The sequence below is a fragment of the Gekko japonicus genome, unplaced genomic scaffold, assembly GCF_001447785.1.
Source record: "Gekko japonicus isolate JY-2015 unplaced genomic scaffold, Gekko_japonicus_V1.1 scaffold263, whole genome shotgun sequence".
In the NCBI taxonomy this organism is placed as follows: Eukaryota; Metazoa; Chordata; class Lepidosauria; order Squamata; family Gekkonidae; genus Gekko; species Gekko japonicus.
This window is the reverse complement of record NW_015161957.1, coordinates 1408713-1415112: the sequence shown is the minus strand read 5'-3', so window position 1 is coordinate 1415112 and position 6400 is coordinate 1408713.

The following is a 6400-nucleotide window of genomic DNA, read 5'->3' as shown; positions in this document are numbered from 1 at the left end:
GCAGCTGACCATTTGTGTCCTCTGTGACTCTTCTGGTGTTCCTTCATTACTGACATTTGAGGGAAACGTCCTTATAAATGTACTCAGGCCTTTTTGTGAGTGTGTGATGGTACTCACTGGCACCTTGGGGGACAGCAAATAAACAGTTGAATAGTTTAGTGCACACTTGGACAGGCAAGTAGAAATACAGAATGTCCCCAGATCCACTATGACCACTGCTTTGAACTCACAGGTAGCTTTGGGTTAAGCAAACCACAGCTTCTCATACTCAGACGGTGGTTTATATCCTGTAGATAAATACCAATCTATTTTACAAGGCCGTTGTAACAATTGCCAGATAATGGCCTGTCTCTGACCACACTGTTAAGAAAAATTAAGTACCTTTTCCTTAAGAGAGGACAGCAGTGATCCACCACTTCTGCTTCAGCCTACTGAGGGCTCTGAAATGTTGTCCCTGTGGGTTAATGAACCCTCAGGGCCAAACTAGATGTGATGGCACCCTCATGCCAAAATGAGGGCACCACCACTATTTTAAAGTACTTTAAAAATAGGATTGTCAGATCTTACTGGGCTTGTGGCAGGGGCTTCTGGCTCCAAGCCTGGATCTTTCGGCATGTGTGCAAAACATGCGTGCTGCATGATGACATCACCTGGAAGTGACATCATCATGCTGGACACGTCTCACGGTGACGCTGTAGCATTTTGACCAAAACTCCATGGTTACCATAGAGTTTTGGTCAAAACACTAAAATGTCACCATACGACGTGCCCAGAGTGATGATGTCACTTCCGGGTAACGTCATCATGCTGATGCCAATGGAGGGAGCTGTTCATGGGTGGGGCTTCCCCCACTGGCCAGCTGGCTGGCTGGGAATTAGAGCTCCCAAAATCGGGGGAACCCCTGCTTCAACTGGGGGTCTGTAAACCCTATTTAAAAATGCTGTGAGGGCTTGATCATGATTGGGCCTGCAGTGTAGTGCTCTTGTCTTCTGCCCCATGCCTTTTCAAGTGCTGAAACAGCCATGACGGGGTGGTGTTGTTCAACAATTGATGAGGCTATGAAGAAGCTGTTACAAGGAAGGCATCACATCTAGTCTGCCCTCAGGCACAGCCTAGTGGAAATCTGCAGATTTTCCTCTGCAGAGGGAAATAGGTAAACATAAGTTCAGCCTTGTATATGAATGCTGGCAACTTTTTTTTTTTTAAAGCACTGAATATGCTGGCTGAAAAATAGCCACAAGAGCAATATGATACTTCATTGTTGAACCTAGTATGTGAAATATATCAAGAGAAGATTGATAATATGGACCCAACATCAAAAAATGACTTAGGAGTTTACCAACCACTATCAAAACTACTTAAAAAGCATGTGCGAGCCCAATGTATAATGTGCATATGTTCACATAACAATCTTTTCAAGGACAAACTAGAAACCTGCAGTTTCAAGCAGTAGTAGTTTGAAAAGAAACAACTGATGAATTCTATGGAGCATGGAGAAGCAAAGCAGGAGGTTCTGCTGAAATAGACAAGTTTCTTCTCGTCCTAGTGTTGCGCAATCTGATCAAAACTTTCTTAAAAGTTTAATTGAAGCCTCTTATGGTGAACTCATGCCAACTGTGTCCTAGCAACTGCTGGTTTACTTTATATGATATCCCCGATATGTGATGTGAACATTAGAGGTATGAGAAAGTTTCAGTTGCGGTTTTCATTAGTTCAATGGGTGATGCAGTGCCCAGGTTAACCCTCCCTCCATCCCCAACTGGGATGCAATATTCAGGCATTGTACTTTCTCAAGGGAACATTCCTTCCAATTTTCAACTTTCTTATTCTAGAGGAATTAAAATTCTCACAGTATGGACATGCAGAGGTATGAACTGGCATGTGAATGATTTTTTTTCTCCATCCCCAGAACCCTGACGTGAACCTGAGAAGTGAGTCTGTGATTCTACAAAAATGGAATCCTAAGCCAGGAAACCTAAATCCTTTCCCCTTTTCAAACTGTGCTCCATTTCCTTCTGCATTTTCTCCTAGCTGGCTGGATTCTTCCAGTGTCAGAGCCTGGGCGGGGCAGAAAATACTTAAAAGAGCAGATTGACTTTGAAAAATTAAGCTATATATCAGTGATTAAGTTGGTATATTTTACAAAAAATATTTGAGATCAGATAATTTATTGATATTATCTTCAGAACAGTAAATTCAACGATAGCATTTGTCCGTGTGTGTGTGTGTGTTTGTGTGTTTTAGCAAACTGGTAATTTATTTGTGCTGATTTCATGACCATGATGATAAATTGCACATCTAGGGTGCATGCAGCAGGTTGGCTTCCCATCTGGTTTTGTTTATGAACAGACCTTCCTTATTATATGAGAACTTGTGGGTTTGAACATGTTGCTTCTCCTCCCACAACACCCCCCCCACTAAACAGCACTTTTAAATACAATAAGGTCATCTGTGACTTCAGATTCTGAATCAGCAGTTTTCCTTGCATAGAGAGATTATCAGATCCTTTGCATCTCCTAAGTGTGTATTTTCTTTTGAATACCAATGGTTGGGAAGCCTTAACTCTCATCCTCTATACCCCCTTCATCGTTTCAGGCATGATTATCATTGTGGAGCCAAAATCTAGGTCTTTGACTTTATTTCTGTCTATCTGTGTAACCTCACCCATCTGGCAGCATGTGTAAGCAAAGACTCAGCTTCTTTTCCTTGTCAAAGATGGGGTTCCTATCACTGGTGAAGAATAAAGTCTGAGATCAGGCAATGGTTTTGCCCACCATAACTTACAGCAGGAACAAGCGAAGCCTTTGTCTTAGCCTTGCAGTTATAACCCCGTAGAATGAAACAGCTCATAAAAACTAGATCTTTCCTTATAGAATTAGACTTCCAAATGCTGCAGTGTTGAGCAGAAACTGGAAATGATGAGCACAGAAATGCCCTGATCGAAACAACTCAGTTTGGCAGGAAGATAGGTTATTTAATCTGGTTGGATGATGACCTTGTCAGGCATTTATCTGTTGAGTCTTTGTTTCCCCTTATTGCCACTCCTGCCACCTGCTGTTTGGGAAGATGAAATAGGCAGAGAGGTGCTAGAAGAACTGCCAGATCAGGGAAGATGAAATAGGCAGAGAGGTGCTAGAAGAACTGCCAGATCAGATCAGGAACTGCCACATGGCAGAAATAATGCTGTTTAGATTTGGAACTTTTACTGTAGTTACAAATAGCTGTGGTTTATACCTTAATTAGTAAATTAGTACATTGAAAAAAGAGCACCATCCTGCAGCAGGTGATGATGGTGACCCAGAAAGTGAACTATGTGGCCCCAGCACCAAGAGGAAGGTGGGGGGAGGGGCTGAAGGGCAAAAAGGGGTCCCTTACTCCCCATGCCCCTCTTTACCCATTTTATGACAAAAGTTCGAATAGCACACACACAGCCTGGCTTTGAATAAATTGGCCACAACTTTATTGGTTACAGCTGTAATAAGCCTTGGCACAGCATGGGGAACTGGATCCTGACCACTGACTGACCAAATGGCCTACCAGCTGGGACCATAAGTACCATGGGATGATGGGTCACTGGATCACACAAGGATGACTGCCACTAAGTGGTCTCCCCTGTTACCTGAGAGTGAGGGTAGCCCCTGGTAGTAGGGCTGCCAAGTGGGGGCGGGTGGCGGGTAAACCCCCGCTTTGGAGGCCCCATGCCCGCCACTGCGGAATCGGGCCCCGGGGGGAACTCCGCCCCCGAAGTGCAGCATGGTTGCGTCCCCAGAGGTGACACAACCACGTCACTCACATTGGGGGCGTGGCCCTGATCGTCAGAGGGAAAACCCCTCTGATGATCGGGGCCATGCCCCCAACGTGAGCGACGTAGCGCATCACTTCCTGTGACGTGCTGGCGACGCGCATGCGCACACATCACCAGAGAGCTCCCGGAGCCCGGCGAGGCTCCCCCACCACCAAGGTAAGTAGACTTGGCAACCCTACCTGGTAGCCATCAAGCAGGGCACACTCCTTGAATCCCTCGCCCCAAGATCCTTTAAGGGGGTCCCCATACTCAGGAGAATGGGTATCAGTGTTCCCTCTAAGCTAAGTTAGTGTGAGCTAGCTCACAGTTTTTTAGCTTCCAGCTCACACATTTTTGTCTTAGCTCAGGAAGGACGGCTCCAGAGCAAACTAATTTATGCAGCAGCCAAATTGCTTGCTCACAACTTTAATGCCAGTAGCTCACAGAGCAGAATTTTTGCTCACAAGACTCCACAGCTCGGAGGGAGCTTTGGTGGTTATTCAGGCCGGCTTTCCTGAGAATGGATCTGGTCCCATGCTGATACTGCCCATGTTGTGACAGATATGAAAATGAACTGAAGCATAAACCCTGTATGGGCTTCCTGTGCTTGTTGTGGCCTGGCCCCCTCCCCGTTCCTCCAAAGAGAGCTGCTGCAGCCACCACCGCCCTCTTTGCTCTCTTCCACCCTCTCCATGGGGCAGCAAACAGGACCCAGGTAAGTCCAGGCCCCAGCTTTTTCAGCTTTCTGAGAATTGAACATACAGAAATGTGCTGTTCTTTATGTAAGTAAAGATCAGAATGAGAACTATTAGGAAAAAGGAAAAACCCTCATGGTTAGGGAGTTTGATCCTCATTTGTCCAAAAACAATTTTGGAAGGACTGGTTACAATGCAATTCTATGCAGAGTTCCTTCATTCTAAACCCATTGATTTTGCATGGATTAATAAGGATATAACTGTTTTTAGGATTGCAGAGCCTTTCATTGACACAAATTTTACCCAAAGTAAATTGTAGTGATCTTTCTGTTTGAAAACAACAATCCTAATCCAGTTTAGGTAAAGGTAAAGGTTCCCTTGCTCAAAAGCCAGTCGAATCCGACTCTAGGGTTGCGGTGCTCATCTCTGTTTCAAAGCCGAAGAGCCAGCGCTGTCCGAAGACATTTCCGTGGTCATGTGGCTGGCATGACTAAACACCAAGGCACATGGAACGCTGTTACCTTCCCACTGAAATGGTACCTGTTTATCTACTTGCAATTTCTTGCTTTTGAACTGCTAGGTTGGCAGGAGCTGGAGCTAGAGACGGGAGCTCACTCCGTCACGCAGCAACTCGGGTCTCGAACTGCTGAACTACTGACCTTCCACAGCCTGCAGTTCAGTGTCTTAACCACTTGAGCCACCGCAGCTCCAATCCAGTTTAGGTTGTGATATAAAAAGTGCCATTTACAGGAAAATAGACTTGCAACAGAAAGCGTTTAATGCATGTACTTTACTGTCTTCAGATAAATCCATTCTTAACATAATTACTAGGTATTAAGTCCCATTGAACTTAATGACACTCATTACTGAGTAAGATCAAGTTGCAAGTGACATACTTGAGGCTAGTAAAAACCTTAAACATTTGCATTTATCTATTCCAAAGGAGTTACTTATTGTTACAAATGTTTGCAGTCATTAGTTTGCCTTCATGGTGAAATGTTGTGTACTTAAATATGAAACTAACTTTCCTGAAAAGGTTTCATATTTCTTCCTTATATGGGAACTTGGTTTCCTGTATGCCCTGTATAGACACACTATGCTTGTAATCTTGTTAAACTCGGATTATATGTGTCTAAACAGGGTAAAGGATGGAGGAGTGTGTCAAATGCCCCTCCCCGCCAAGCTAGAAGTGTCAAACGCCCAGAGAACCTCCCCAGGCTGCCCCTCTACCTGCCCTCCAAGTTGTGTGCTAGGTGACAATTAAATAGAAGTGGAAAGAGGGATGGGGAATGGGTGGAGAGGACTAAAGCCATGTCAAGTAGTCTGCTTATTGGAAGCTGAAGAGCAAAAAGGTCTGTAGAGAAACCACTTTCAGATCCCCCGAGGCAGTGCCGCGATGACTGCAATGTCACCTCCCAACATCCATAAAACAATGCAGAATATGGAAAGAGCCGCGATGCAGGGGGAAAGTGAGAGCAGGATGCAATGCCGAGGGAGATTCTGCTTCTGATGTGGCTGTGGACAAACTGCAGGGGAACAGACAGCTACAGAAAAGACTAATGTTTCCTATTAAGGGAAGAAAATGAGACCTCACATACAACCCTGCCACTGAGGAATGAAACTGAACTTTAGGAGTACTGTGATCCTTGTAGTGGGCATGATCAGCAGGCAAACATGGCATGCTTGATTGCCGTGACCACCCACAGCCCAAGCCTCAGGTCTCCCTGGTTTGTTGCAGTCGGCTAGCTACCAAATGGTGGGTGGTGGCAGTATCGAGTCTCTGGAAGGAAGAGGCATGGGTGATGTTGCCAAGTGGTAACAGTGGGTCTGTTGGGAAGAGGGGAGAGTAGGACCCTGTGCTACATATGAGGAGAACTCCAAACATTGTCTGATCCCTTACAAGCAAAATAGCTTTTTGAGT